Here is a 15,137-nt window from a genome sequence, read left to right as displayed (position 1 = left end):
TGGGCAGGGCTGGGCTGGGCCGGGCGCCGCGGCCCCCTGTTCCCTCGGGCCCGCCCTCGAGGGCGGCCCCACAGCCCAGCCGCCCTACCAGTGGCCAAAGGACATGACGGACAGCGCGGGGCTGACGGCCCTTCCGCTCTGCCCCGCCGCCGGGCCCGGCACCTGGGCCCCGCCATGCCGCCGGGGCTCCTCCGTACCTGCCCGGTGGTAAGTTCCGCGGTCAGCGCAGTCAGTGCCGCGGTGGTGCGGAGTGGGGCCGGCGCTGTGGTTGGTCGGAGGGAGCTCGAGCACGATGTCCCCGCCGGGCCGGGGCACCTCCGGCGGGCGGGCGGGGCAGAGCAGGGCGCAGAGTCGGGCACCCCCCCCAGGAATTCCCTGGGCACCTCCGGTCTGCGGGTTGCCCCTCCCGGGCGTTCTCCCAGGGTCAGCGACCGGGGAGGGGGCTTCGGGGTTCTCAGAGACGGCTCCCGCTTTCTCCGACAGAAGCAGAGCGATGTCTTGACACCAGCGCGGCTTCCCCACGTTGGTTTCGCTGGTACGGGAGGGAAGTTCTTCCTTGGATACGGTCGTTTTGTTACAATAAAGCACTTTTTCACTAACGAACATCTCACGGGTGGTGCACGAGAAGACTGAGAGCCGTGAGAGTTACCATTTTTGGTGGAAACCACAAAGCGATCGGGAAAGGAGCTACGGCTTCGCTTGCCCCGCGAGGCGAGAGGACGGGGCTGGCAGCACCCGGGCGTCGATCGGGACTCCGGTGCTCCCTGGCAGTTCGAGGCCGGCGCTGGTTCTCCTGCAGTCCCCAATGTCACCAAACACTGCCCCGCGCAGAGCTGCAAAGCGCCAGCGCCTCGCTGCTGATTCAGCTTTATCAAAGGCATTGCTGCATATTAACAGTTAAAAGAAAAACAGGCAAAGCTGATAGAAAAGTATGCGTGGGTCACGCCGTGTTTGTGGAAGGGGTGTTTGGTTTGGCATTAGGTGTACGGATCCTGCTCCCTGAGTTTGTATGTGTGCCTCTTACATACATCCCGCATACATCAGGCTGCACACGGGATCACCATCTTCCTGGCTCCAAACAAGGATTTAACACAGGTTTCTATTTTTTTTTCCTTTTTTTTTTTTTTGTTTTTCCTAAGAATCTTTCTTGTTTCTTTTGTTTTTGTTTGTTCGGGCAGGGGTCTTGGTTGGATGGGGTATTTTGTGGGTTTTGCTGATTTTTCGGGGGGAGGGGTATTAATAGAGTCTCGAAGGTGCAGGCTCTATACATAAAAATCGAAATGAAATAATGTGACAGGAGTGCACAAAATGTCAGCGAGTAAAATATGAAATTGATGTCTTTGGTGTCTATGAACACTGTATAAATATTCATTTTAATTGAAAAGTTTGTAAGATATTTTCAGGGAAAAAGATCAAATTAATTGAGCTAGATCTCAGAGCCTGCACATACCGCAATGAGTGCGGATGGTTAGGAGCAAGTAGGATGTTGCAGGACATCGCGCAGAAATTAGTACCATGTTGCAGACGTTTTGTTCTGTTGCTTGAAAAAAAAAAAAAAAAAACAACAAAACCAAACCAGCAACAAAAGAGAACCCAACAACATCAAGTTTTCTATGGCAGTTCTGTGGTTATTTCAGAACTATGAGCTGCCTATTCAGAATATTACACTTGTAAATCGGGGTGCTTCCTTGACCTAAATAAAATTACCTTGGCAAAGGGGGCACACACACGCGTGCACGCACATCGCAGCGCAAATGCCATGATCCGAAGGCGATAGTATGCTGCGAAGGCAATACTAGCTGATGCAAGAATGCTTTTCAGTGTTGTGAACTGACCTGCTTTGGATATTTTAAAAGCAGGAGGCATTGAAAGAGTGGACCAGGATCCAACTTTTAATTAAGTTGATTATGCAATTAAACAATGGAAGGGGGTGCGCTTCCGTAAAACTTCCGGTCCGCACTAACAGCGTATTTATCCCCGAAGCAGAGCCGATAGAGGGATCCCCGGCAGTCTGCCTGCTGCTCCGCACACGCGTCCCCTCCAGTTGCTTCAGCCCAGTCCAGTGGCGAGTGGCTGGGGCCAGCTCGGGCGCTTGTCACTCCTGAAGCTCCCCAGGGTTGCCGGGATGCTCGGGCGCGCCCCGGGGCTGCTTTCCCAAACTGCCCGCGCAGCTTCTCTCCCCATCTGTGCCTATTATGTGCACAGTTGTGTCCTTTCCTCCCCTCTCCGCCGTGTCCTCCAACCTGTCTGTTCCCCCTCCTTCCCTCTCCCAGCCCTCCACCCCCGAGACCGCCTCTGATCTCCGGGATATTTGGTTTCTTTCCCGTTCTCAATGTGTGTTCCTGATGTGGTCCTGTCGGAAAAGCTCGTTTACTCTGCTCGGGTCTCCAGTGGTTTAAGGATAATGTTTATCAGAAGTGAACGTGCTCAACTTGTTTCCATTCAACTGCTGAGTGTGGGCTGAAATACCAAAGGTCACATCTACAGTGAGTCGGTAGAGGGCAGGGGGAGCCGAGGGGAATACGAAAACATTATAGTACACAACAGCCTGTTGATCGCTTCTGACCTGCCTGGCAAAAAGATTTACTTTTTTTTTTTTTTTTCCAGGTAGGAAATCATGGAAGAACGGGAGGGAAAAGGCGGTAGGGAGAGGAGGGCGAGGGGCGCGGAGTCGGGGCTCCTCCACCAGGAAAAGGGTACGGGTGGCTGGTCAGGGGCTCGCCCCGAGGTGCGGCCGCTCCACCGGCAGCCGCCCCGGCACGCACCCGCACCCCACCGCTGGGTCCCCCCGAGTAGGCAAAGCAAAGCGGGGGGGCTGAAGGAGACTGGACAAGGGCCAGCCAACAGCCGGGTTTCCCCTCACACCCCTTCGCCTCCGTGCCGGAGAGGGGGACTGAACCGTGCCCTCCCGCACCATGCTGCCCGGTGGCTGGTCTCTCGGGGTTCACTACCTCCGTCTGCCTGACCCCGACATCGGGGCATCGCAGAGGGGAGCTGGCGGCTACTTTCCTTCCCTCAAACACGGTCTTCTGGCCGTCTCTTCTCCACGAAATGGACTTGGCGTGAGTTGCTTGCAGCAAATTGCCTGTACGACAGCAGCCCCGGTCCCGGCGAAGCTGCGGCTGGCAACCCCTGACTCTCTCCCCCGCCCAACTTCCCCCCATGAGGGCCTTCTCTGGCGCTTTCTGGGGGCCGGAGGCCTCCCGAAAGTGTCTCCCAAGAGCCGAGAGTTCGGTACCGGAGAGGCGGCATCTCTCCTCCCCGCCGGCCGGGCTACGATGAGAGAGGCAGCCGAGGCCGCCAATGCTTCTGCGCTCAGCGCGACGTGGCCGGTTCCGGCCTCCCCGGGACGCTTTCACCGAAAGCCCGTCCACCACGGAGGCTTTTCTGTGGGGACTCCGGGGGATTCAGTGTCTCGCTGAGCCCTAGTTCCCTCCGTTCCCCCGCTGTAGGGAGAAATCAGCCTAACATAACACGACACACACACAGCCAGCCTCTCTGAAGCGGCAGATTTTTAACGCCTTTTTTTGTTTTTCTCGAAGGAAGCTGAGCTCTCCTTACCGTGGGGAGAGGGATACTGAGAAGCTGTCAAGGCAGAAGGATGCTCATATGACAACACATTTTGTAAGTAGAAGCTCCCTCCCTTAGACCTTTCCCGAAGGGCAAGGCCCCCCCCCCTCCTATGCGTGTGGTCGGGAGGATGGGTTTCTCGAGGTTGTGTGAGGAAGATGTGGGTCTGGGGTGAGCGAACGTTAGAGCCACAAGAAGTGGTGTGGGCTATCTCAAAGACAGTCGCGCACTGTCGCAGTTGCCCTGTTTTCTCTTCACTAGCTCCTGCCATGCGGTGCCGAGCTGCCAGATTTCCCCCCCTTCCCTCCAGGGAAGAGATATGAACAGTTTGGAGGGGAAAGGAAACCTTGGAGCCGGAGCAGGGGTGAGGCAAAGCAGTGGGGCTGTCGGATAAACTTTTGGACACCTCTGGATTAAAGTCAGGGAAAAGCGAGCAGAGGCAGGTGGAAGGGCAGCGACAACCTAGGGCTGTGGCTGGAGGTAACTCATCCTGGAGAGAAGGTGCTGTATTATGTAGACCCCCGGAGCTTTAAAATGAAGCTTTCGTTTTATACACAGCTATTCCTTCAAGCGGGAGTATAAAATCCCACAGGATCTCCCGGGATCGCTCCCATTTTCTGCGGGGTATGTAAGAACCAAATGCAGGATGCAGGGGCCCTCTGATATCCTCGGGTATTGGCTGCCATATGCATTTCCTTATGCGACAGAAGAGCTGAGCCCAGCAGGTTAGCGAGGGCACCGTGTCTTAGTAGGGCGCGGGAGGGGGCCCAGGTCCGGTTCCGGCTGACCCCGCTCTCCACCGATAAAGAACGGAGGGAGGGAGTTCTCCCCCTCTCTCCCATCCCGAGCCTGCGGGCTCGAAAGCACCTGGTCTGACTCCCAGGTCTGAGGTGTGCCGATCCCCCGGCATAGTCTGGCATAAGAGCACTTCAAACTTCAAAACTTGCTTGGAAGCGGCTGCCGGAGAAGATGAGGGGGTTCACGGGAGGCTGCCCCTTTCGGCAACGTGCGGCTGCAGGACGGGACCTCCGCTCCCGCGGTCCCGAGCTCCTTGGCGAAGCCGAGCCCCCGCCCTTCTGCAGGAGTAGACCTGGTATTCCACTTATTCTCCCCTTTTCGGGGGAAAAAAGGCTTCGTAAGAACGATCCTGAGTCACGTTGCCGATCCTTCGTTGGTAGATGTCGCGTCTCTTACTGCCACCCGCTGCCTTATTTCAGCTCGCTAAAACACAGACGCTTCTATGTTTTTGTTTACAGAAACTGCCCGCGTTCACGTACAAAGTAGTTGTGAATTCATAAGGGAATATTTTTACATTAATTGAATTAACATAACACTCAAACATGCACGGAAATACTAGTAACGACTCTGAAACTCCTACAAAAGATTCCTTTTTATTTTGTCCCGTCTTCAAACAAGCTGCGAGGTGAAGGGAGGGGGCAGTGCCATGTGTGAGTGTATTTCAATTTTAAGAAATTGATTTGACGTCAGGGACAAGACAGGGAATGGAAATGCAGTAGGATGTTGTGTTTAACAGAGTTTCATCGGGTGCAAACAAGCCATGTCTGAACAGTCCCTGTATACTTATGAAGCAATGGCGGGCAAAATAGTCAGGTCTTGGAGTCACCTTAGCGATGACAGACCCCAAAATCTGAAGGGAAATGGAACATAGCAAGAAATCAAGGCGCAAGGCTTTTGAGTGTCGTGCTTTTGGGGTGAGGACGCAACCTCCTGCAAATCTCCTCCCCGGCGTGCAAGAGAGAGGGAGCTCCGTTTCAGCAGTTAGAAAATGTCCTGGCAGTGTCGGGATGTCTCGGCGGCTTGGCTGGGGCTCAGGCATCTCGCCGGAGCTCAGGCAGCGGCTACCCACGGCTCGGCGCCGTCCAGTTCCCTGCGCCCGGCCCTGCCGGGGCTTTCAGCCCCCGGGAATGCCGCGAGGAGCCGGCCCCCGGCCTGCTGGGACGAGTTGCTGGCAGGGTCTGTATAAGCTCAGGCGACCCATGGCGAGTGACTCCGAGAGCTTGGCTCCTTCCCAGAAGAGAGGCGGGGACAGACACGGTTGCCTTGTCCGGTTTGACCCCCCCCCACGGCTCAGGCTGGTAGCAGATCTTCTCCAGCGAGGGCAAGAACTCCTGCACTTCGCTGAGATACATTGAAGACAGATGAACAGGTGAAATAAATGTGTGGCAGTGAGAAAACGGGCAAAGAGATGGGGGTTGACGACACCCCGACGGACCGAGCTGCCCCGCCAAGCCCCCCCGCTGCCGAGTCCCGGGTCTACCCCAGTCCAGACCACCCTCTCCCCGGCTATTCCACCGGGCAACGGCAGCCGTGCCACTGTCCGACTGCTGCCACCCTCGTCTGAGTATTCAGATCGAGGTTGGAAGGGTTGGGGGGTGGCGGTGGTGTCTTAATGATGTGTTAGTTGCTTGGGCAGATTTAATAACTTTGCCGCCACTTGTTCTTAGCAACCCCTCTGGAAACCAGACAGTGTCTCATTAGGGCTTTCCTGGTGCAAACATTTGACTTGAATGAGCGGTGCGGAGTTAATTTCTCTTTTCACTAGGATTTGTTTAATGACATAGAGAAATAGACAATTCTCATAGACCAGGCCATAAAGCTACAGAGGGCCAGATTTTAAAAGCATATTTTGTTCTAATAAAGCAATCGGGTTTTCATTTGTCACGTTACATGAATTTAAAGTAAATTTAAAAAATACCTCTATTGTTCTGCATTAAATTATAGGAACCAATTGGGAATTCCTAGGCAATTTTCTCCATTTCTGCCTTCGCTTCTGCAACACCTAGTACCAGTGCCACCTACAGGAATAATTGCATTTTCGAGGTGCTTTCAAGAAACCATTAGCGTTTGCGAGAGTCCTGGTAGCTCTGTCGTCTTCAGGACACATAGCAGGAAATCTAGCTTCCAGTCATTCGTTTATATTTTTTCATGGCTTTCCTTCGCGATCACGCAGACACAAGGGGGACTGCGGCCCCTCAATGCCCAGGGGAGGTGGGAGGGCCGGAGCCCTTCCCGGGAGGCAGCGGGGTCGCTGCGAGTCAAGGTGAGGGGCAGCACCCTCTGCTCACACAGAGCAGTGTTTCAGGATGTCGCTGGCGATGTCTGCTCGGTACCGGGGAGGAGGTTGAAAGCGGGAGGTGAAGGGGAGCACCAGCCCCCCACTTGCTCCGGCGGAGAGGAGGCCAGCATGGCTAAAGGCACGGAGAATTTCAGAGCTCGCCTGCACAGCGACTCAAATCAGTGCCTGTTTGTATCCTGGCAGTGATTTTACGGGAGGCAGCCATAAGCCAAAGGTGTCTCTGCCTTGCCCTCCTGCACACTTCGGGGCTTCACCTTAGCCTGACGATTTATAACGTGTGTCTCCAGAATTCTAGGGCAAGATTAATTATCTCTTCCTTTGCCTCTTTGGTGGGGGAGGCCATGGCTGGGTTACTCCTTCGCTGCGGCAGTGGGGTGCAGCGGAGTGAGCCCAAAGTGGTTCTCTGACGCTGGGGAGTGGCCGGGCTGGCCGTAACGGCCCAGGCTTCGCTCTAGCAGGTGGCTCCGCAGGGAGCTTCCTCGTTTGTCCTTTCACGCGGTTAAACCGACCCCCTAAATACTTGTCTTCGGGACTTAACCTCTGTGGCTATCCTTCGGACCAAGTTTGAGAGTGCTCCTTTTTCCTCTCGATTCTTTCTCTTCACGGGTTTTCAGTTCCCATATCTTTACGTGCGCATAAACCCCTTACCCAAAAATGTGTGTATACACATACACTTGCCCTATGCATTGTACTCGTTGATGCCCTGTTGGTCTCCAAAGGACGGACTCCCACGGCGATTTGAGGTGTGTCTGCAGGTGGGACGCCGGTGTCACTCACGATGCTCCCGGACAGCGGCAGTCCGCCCGGGACAAGCGTGGGCTGGGGGGGTGGGGGGGAAGAGGGCAGGTGGGACACGCAGGGCCCGGGCGAGCTAGGACGGGCTGTGGCTGGGGGCATTTCCAAAAGGAAAGGGCTGGTAGCGTTTTCCTCCAAAACCTCAACACCTCTTGCATTATATACTCACAAAACACGGAGGGGTTTTCTTTTCCTGGTAGTGTAGGAAACGCGATCATGGTCATGAAAGAAACCAAGGATTTTGTCCTGAGCTGACAGACTTGTAGCCATTTTAATGTTTTACAGCCTGGAGAAAACTCGACCGTTCCTTCTCTAAGCGTTTCCTTTCGTTGTGAGAATAAAGCGGAAAAACAGAAGAGCCGTGGGGAGCGAGTCGAGATGCCTTTCTCGCTGCCCTATTTCGTGCCGTTCGGTGTGGGCCTGCATCTGTGCTCGGTGCTGGTCCCCGGGGGAACCCTGACGTCGTGCATCTCACCCCTCTCCCCGGAGGGCCAGTGGCATTATTGACGCACGTGAAAACAAGTGGTTTGCAAATGAATTATTAAAAAAGACGTAATCGGACACGGAGTTCGCTGTCGGTTGCTGGGGGATTTTATAAAGTAAATAATTTTTTTTTTTTTGCCTCCCCGGCTTAAAGCTTGTGCTGTGAAACTCTGTTTTATACACGGCAGATTCAGGGTCGAGCCCTGCCCGCTTACACCACGCTTGTAAATGGAAGTGTCATTTCACCCTCGTTGCATACCAGACAAATGCCACCTTGCAGCTCTCCCCCGCAGCCTGCGCTACCTCTTCCCTGGAAGAAGCCCGGCTCAGGGCCGGCCCGGGGGGGGAAGAACTCCTGCCGTCCGCGGCGGCTGGATCCCGGCGGGACCAGGGCACGGCAGCGGCGCCCGCCGCGGGACAGCTGTCCCCGGGCATGCAGACCTTGAGGGCCCGGTTTCTCACCAGGCCGTCTCGATTTCGTTTGAAAAGTATTTCTCTCCTGCAACTGTGGTCTAATAACTGAGAAGATAAAACTCACCCAACCTTGAGACGCCGCAAGGCTTAATCCAGAATCGTGCTGTAAATTTATTTATTTATTTATTTATTTTCCTTTGGAGGCTGCTGTTTCTAGCTACCGCTGCTCACCGAACGTGGCTCTGCTCCCGGTGCCTCTCGGCGCGGAGGGGTTATTTCTCTCGAGCATTTGGCGGCGTTAGAAAACGACATTTAAGAGTGTCTTCTCTCTGGGTTTTCTTCCAAACAGAGCAACAACGAGTAACGCGGGGAAGAAGCGGGGCCAGCGAGGAACTGAGGAGCATTTTGCTGTGATTTTGCTTACCGCCTACTTCCTTTCCCCCCTTTTCTAGGTGTGTGCGAGTGCTAATGTCCAAGCCCCAGAGCCTATGGCTGTCCGCCGAAGGGACCTCCCTTTGACCTAATCGCAAAAGCACCCACCGGGACCTGCATCCAGTCCCAGGGAATATGTGCAGCGTCATGGATGGGGAGAGGCGGGCCTCTAGCCAGCAGCCGGCACGTCGGGCGACACCTTGCCCCTACTGTAGCTGCCCACCTCCCCGGGCCACCCTCTGGGAGAGGGCGCAGCAGTTCGAGCGCCTGGGCTGCTGAAGCGTCCCCCTCCTGGCGAGGGAATCCCAGATCAGTCCCGATGGGATCAGTTTCCGGGCTGGAAAGCCGAATCCAGCCTTCGCAGTCTATGCACTGCCCAGGGATTACTTCCAGAGGCAGAACTGAGGGAGGAAGGCGAGAGAATCTTGCTGTATACAGCCTGTACTGAGCACCGAGACATCGTCTCAGCAGCTTCTGGCGGCTTCAGGCCGACAGGTCCCGGGGACTGCCGTCTGCCTGACCACGGCTCAGGCTTCCTCGGCACATCCCAATGCCACTGACTTGGCCCAGGTGGCAAATACCCGCGTTACAGCGGGCTGCAAATTACCGCCGGCGCCGGCCACTGTCCCAGGACTGATGCCCCAGGTGGTGCATCCACCGACCTTAGCAGCTCTTTCCTTGACAGTTTTCCTCCTCCACAAAATGAGATCTGAGTTATCCCCGTTTGCGACATTCTTTCTCAGAGCGTTTCAGGTCATCTCAGACTGGCCAATAGGCAAAAGGTGCTTGGCGATGGGGCAGAGGAGCATCAGGGCCGTGGGATACGAGGGCTTTTCCTGCTGTTTGTAGGAGACTATAAGATGGGAAGAAAGGTGATGCCAAAGCCTCCAGAGAAAGTTTGCTGGCAAGACCTCCCAGTATAGCTGCTGCGAAGGTGCCCGTGCAGCCCTGCAGAGATGCTGCAATGGCTACTGTCAGCACTCCTGTACCAGGGCTTCTCTGCCTGACAAAGGTCGATGTTTATCCCAAATCAGAGACCACGGGACACCTTAGGGAACCCTGATTCGGCCTCCCGCCACAGTGCAGTACGAGGTTTACTGCATCCCTGCAACTTCCAGGATCGAGACCAGGAGCCAAGACCTAACCCAGGCGGGTGAGCCATAGCTGCAAAGCCCTGCTGCCTGTCCCTGGGCAGAGGCAGGTTGAGGTGGGGCTTGGGCACAAGCTCAGAGACTGGGGCCCGTATCTATGAAGTCAACAATTTAGGAAACTCAGCCCAGGTGTTTCTTTTTATTGTCAAAACCTGCAGATATTTTCCGACGTCTGTCTTGTATAAACAGGATTAGTGTGAACAGCCTGTTAGTCTTTGGGAATTGGGGTATATGCCATGTAGTATCTCTCTTACGTACAAACACCCTCGACTTATCACAGGAGTAATAGATGAAATGTCACTTAGGGGAAAAAAAGAGCAAACATCCAGTCGCTCTGCACATTTGAAGGGTTTTTTTATTCTTTGTATGCACACAGTTCAGGATGAAGGTGCGGGCTTCTGTGGTATTTGAATAACGTGCCTTTTTTATCTTGTAGTTTTTAACCTGTATCTTCCACTAGTAAATTGTGACTATTAAAAAAAAACTATTATAAATCCCACTCACTGTAAGCATAGTTGCAAGACCAAGTAATTGCAATGTGTAATTGCAATGTACCGATTTGAAAATTTATTTAAAAGAATCAAATAATCGTAGGTGAATTATTAACGTCGTGGTATTGCAAATTAACAATTTGCAATATTAGGACAGTTGCAGCACCATGGAAGATACAAAATCAGGACTAGCTTCCTCGATTAATTACCATACAACTTTCTTTAAAAACTTGTGGGTGGTTTCTTTAGGATCAAAACCAATTTAAAACCTCTGAACCTTTTCCTTCTGTATTTCTCTGCCTATACACAAAATACAGTTTCTCATTTACAAACAGATCTGAGCATACTGTTCTGAGGAACAATGCAAAAGAGCTAGGACTACACCTGTTAGGCGATAAAGATGAACTTTAGCTTGGCTTTCAGAAATGATCTTTAATAAAAGTCAGGGGTGGTGGATTTTTTGTTTTTTTTTTTTGGGGGGGGGGGGTGTTTGTTTTTTTTTGTGGAGGGGTGGGTTGCTTTTTGTTGTGGTTTTTTTTTGGTTGTTGTTGTTCGTTTGTTTTGGATTTTTTTTTTTTTTGTGCTCACATTGTCCGTTTAGTATTTTCTTTAATGTACAAGCATTAAAATCGGTCTCCTTTAGCTGCCTCTGTATGGCTGTATGCATGCAAGTGCTCGCTGGTGGCACTTAAGGGAAAGGTTTTAAGCTGTGAGGACGGCCACATTCAGTGGCACTGGGGCAAGGACTTTACCGGATCTGACTTGCATTAGTGAATCGGCGTGGAAAAGCCGATTGCAGGTAATAACGCAGTGGAGAGGGGAGCCCCGCCGGGACACCGAAGGACCCCGGCAGGCTTTCCCGCTCAAGACACTCGCTTTCCGAGCCTGCCGGACAACACCCTCCCTCTGCCAGCTGAAGGTTACTGCATCAGAACAGCGGGAAGCAACGGGGGAAGCCGGTCCCCGGCCGCAGCTCACGGCTGCAGCCCCTAGCATCCCCCTCTGCTCCGCTTCCGGCAGCGGCTTTTTCCCCCATCTCCCAACCTGGGGGTTACCCGGACCCCGCAGCAGCCTCCGCGCCCTGCGGGGCAGCAGCCCGCTTTCACTCGGGGGCAGCGGACACCGTGAGGCAACGTCGACTGCGAAGGGGGGGAAATTCGCCATCCTCTGGCTTTTTATCACCTTAAAGGCTGCAGCTTTTTGACTGGGAAACTGTGCAGCGGGTAGACTCAGGTTGCTTGCCCCATCCTTCCCCTTTAGCCGGGGCACTCCTGGGATGCAGAGGAGCGGGAGAATGCGGCGCCAGGACCGTCCTGCCCTGGCAGCACACACCTGGGCGCAGGGAGCGCGCCCACCAGCGGATAATGCGCGCAGTGCCTTGTCTGGTTTCGGGGGGAGGGGAGTCTTCGGGACTGGGAAATGTCTCTCCCTTTTATCTGCCGACGGGAAGAACGGCGGCAAGAGCCTGTCCTTTCCCATCTCACGATCCATACATAGTTTTGTATATATACATATATTTGTTTTCAGTGTAGTTGTGTCTTATACGAACCGGGGCGTTTTCTGGGAGCGCGAGGCTATTTCTTCCGCGGTAGCTTTGCCGGAATAACGAGAGCAACGTTTGCCTCCGGCTTCTGCACCGGTGCTCGTCGGCTGCGCGCTTAAACCCAACGCGTTTTTTCCTGGTCCTTTATTTTTCTCTTGATGTACTTTGGGACTCTCTAAATAAGCTGTAGATAAAATCTATAAATCTCTTCTGGCGTCAGAAGCAAACGCAGCAAATGCAGGCATTTCTGCCTCTCTATCTCTCCTTGAATCTTGGAGCAGGATGGGAAAGGCTCAACGATGCTGACAGAACGAGAGGGAAACATTTTCTTGGGGCTGACGAACGACACTTCTATCGGCAGGAGCCCGAAATCAGGGCAGGAGTGAGCCGGGGTGCCTGACCCGGCTGCAAGGAGCTCTCCTTCCCTCCTTTCTTCCCTCCCTTTTTCTTTCCTTCCCTCCTTGCCCCCCTCCTTCCCTCCTTGGCTCCCCGCCGGGTGGAGGGGCAGCTCCGTTTCCCCGGTTTGCTTGCTAGGCTGATGTGCTATTTCTACAGTATTTATACACATAGCACCGCCGTGGGTGCACCGCGTCTTGGTTTCTTAGGGAAACCTGGTTTTATCCTCTTGCCAGGTTGGCATTAACTGATCAGCGATTTGGAGCAATACTCGCCTCGTCCTGCCTACCAGAGATCGCTCTGGGAGCAGCTGCCTCCCTCCGAAATGCCGTGCGTGGGTCTGACACTGGGCAGCTCCGGAGCGGCTCAAGGTCAGACCTTGGTGCCGGTGGGACTCCGGTAGTGCCGGCGGGGAGATGTGACCGCCAGCTGTGGTGGGTTATCCGATTTAGTTTATTTTGTTTTATTTTTCTCAGGTCTTGGGAAAGCAACTTCAGGAGAGAAGGAAACATTCGGGTGGTGAAAGGTCCCTCTCCCATCACTGAATTATAGCCATTGTGCCCATCCCATCAAAACCATCATGTTACAGACTTTGCCCCACTAGCCAGACTCTGGGACCAGGCCCAGATGGAGGGTACCCCCATCGTCTAGCAGTGACTGACTGAAGTGTGGCCTGATCTCTGCTGCTCCTGCACCCACAGCCGTCGGGCTTACCCCTCTGTCTTCTAGCTGTCCTCTTGAAGTGTGGCTTCTCATTTGAAACAGAGAAGCAGCTAGGCAGCTTCTCTCAAGTCAATGTGATGTATGTTTAGAATAAACCTTGCTCGATGAGTGTCTGGGGTGGAGGAAGGGCTCTGAGCTTCACTGTGCTGGGAATTTTCCACTTTAATTTCAGTCACAGAAACTAGTTGTTTCCAGTGTGGAAAGCGCTCCAGGCTTCTGCATGATTAAACTCATCTGCAGCGTTTGGAATGGGACATTGCAGTGACAGTGAGACGGGGACTTTCTGCTGGGTCATGACAAGGCTGCAGGCATTGTAATTTAGAATCATAGAATCTCAGAATGGTTTGGTGAGTATTCATACACCAAAGGCTTATGTCTTCCTCTCTCTCCTTCCCCATCTCCCTCTGAGCTTGAAGATAATCCTGGGCTAAGGGCAACATTTATGTTTAACACTCCCCTGTACGTTTGAGGCAGACACACAATTTTGAGCATAACTAGTGAGCTATGAAAGACGCATTTAAGCATTATCATTCATCCATCTTATGGTGGCATCTGCTTGAAAGAAGGTGAATCTCATGTTGATAGTGATGATGATGACCTTATTTGCTGTAATGCAAAACCACAGGAAACAAGATCAATACACTTTAAAGTAACAGAGTGGCTCTCATTGATAGCTAGTTTCAGTTTCTTCACCCTTCTCTCTGCCAGTCCCAGAATTACGGTTTTAATGTCATGCTTTCCCTCCTTCTCTAGTATCAATATTGTACTTGAATAAGATTATTCACAACCAAACAAGGACTTCTCTGTTAATAGTCTCTGTCCTTGAAGCCCTCTTTTACCTTTCAAGTCCTTCAATACTATAGAAGTCCTGTAGTCTTTTCTAAGATCCAGTCAGCCTCTCACAGCATTAAAGGAATCTCTGATTTCTTCTCCTCTTCCTTCAGGTCATTATGTTTGTCTGCTGGCAAGAATGCAATACCTGAAAGCCATTCCACCAATCTATGGAGCAAGATTTCCTTCCAGGTGATCACAATGTATGGGAAGAACAAGTCCTCTCAGACAAACTAGCATGTTAAAGCCATCAAGGTGGTCTCCTGTGCCCAGCCATGGGCAGAGCTCAGCTTTCCCTGGGCTGCCAGTGGGTGTGGAAGCTGCCTGGTGCTGGCATGCCTGGAATTTCATGCGCAGTACTGGGCACTTGCACAGTCAAGCCCAGATTTCCAGGTGTTTTCTTTCTGGGCTTAATTCCACCACCATACACCAGAGCAAGTAACATCTTATTCAGCAGGGAGTTTCACTCAGTCTTAGTCATGAAGATGGAATTGGTCCTACAACAACAACAGTAATTATGCTTTACCTGCGTCCTTTCCAAAACTCCCTACATGGCCTCTCCATCACAAAAGCAAACAGAAGCTCCCAGAAAGCAGCAGCAAGTTCAGAGAGATCTGGCTCCTCACCAGTCTGAATTTTGCCAGGTGTTTCTTGCTCCAAGAGTTTGAGCTATAGCTCGAGCTATATCGTATCCTTTCTAGTACTGAATTTCTGGGAAGACACCAACTATTTTATGCAATGGGGAACTAAACAAACACTTTTAAAATAAAATTATCTAGTGGTTAACAATACTGACTTTCATGTATTCTGCTTCTAACGTGAATCTACCTAGCCTTAGTTTTCAGAGACCAGAAACGAGAATTACTCTACCTTCTAGTCAAAATGTCTCTGTATTTGATAATGGGAGTGGATTACAGCTCTTGGCTCAATATCGCATCCTCTCTCCTTCCTATGCTTCCATTCCTGTACTGAAGTCTGTGGGAGCTACACATGGACATTGGGAAGAGTTCTTGTGCTTATTAGCTGCTTTAGTACCCCAGCCTGGTGCAAGGTGAGGTCCACTTGTAACAGCTGAATAATTGGGCGTAGAACCTCAGTGACAGCTTGGTCTGTGCACAATTATTCATCCCAGGTATTTCTGATTTTTTGTATTCTTCTATTTTCGTCACATCCAGCTCAATATTACAAGGTGCTGAGTAATAGCTTAGGAA

The 15,137-nt window shown here is 52.6% G+C and overlaps 1 long non-coding RNA gene across 1 annotated transcript; it reads left to right on the top strand.

Moving 5' to 3' along the window:
* Window positions 1–106: 106 nt before the first annotated feature.
* Window positions 107–14,697, top strand: LOC134166193 (uncharacterized). Its single transcript, XR_009965794.1, has 3 exons — window positions 107–219; window positions 3,552–3,624; window positions 12,849–14,697. It is a non-coding gene; the product is annotated as an uncharacterized LOC134166193 (long non-coding RNA).
* The last annotated feature ends 440 nt before the right edge of the window (window positions 14,698–15,137 follow it).

The sequence above is a fragment of the Pezoporus occidentalis genome, unplaced genomic scaffold (genome assembly GCF_034315485.1).
Source record: "Pezoporus occidentalis ecotype Australia unplaced genomic scaffold, CSIRO_AGI_Poc_V1 ctg108, whole genome shotgun sequence".
Lineage (NCBI taxonomy): Eukaryota > Metazoa > Chordata > Aves > Psittaciformes > Psittacidae > Pezoporus > Pezoporus occidentalis.
Note: the sequence above shows the minus strand (reverse complement) of the source record. Positions and strands in the feature narration are given on the sequence as shown.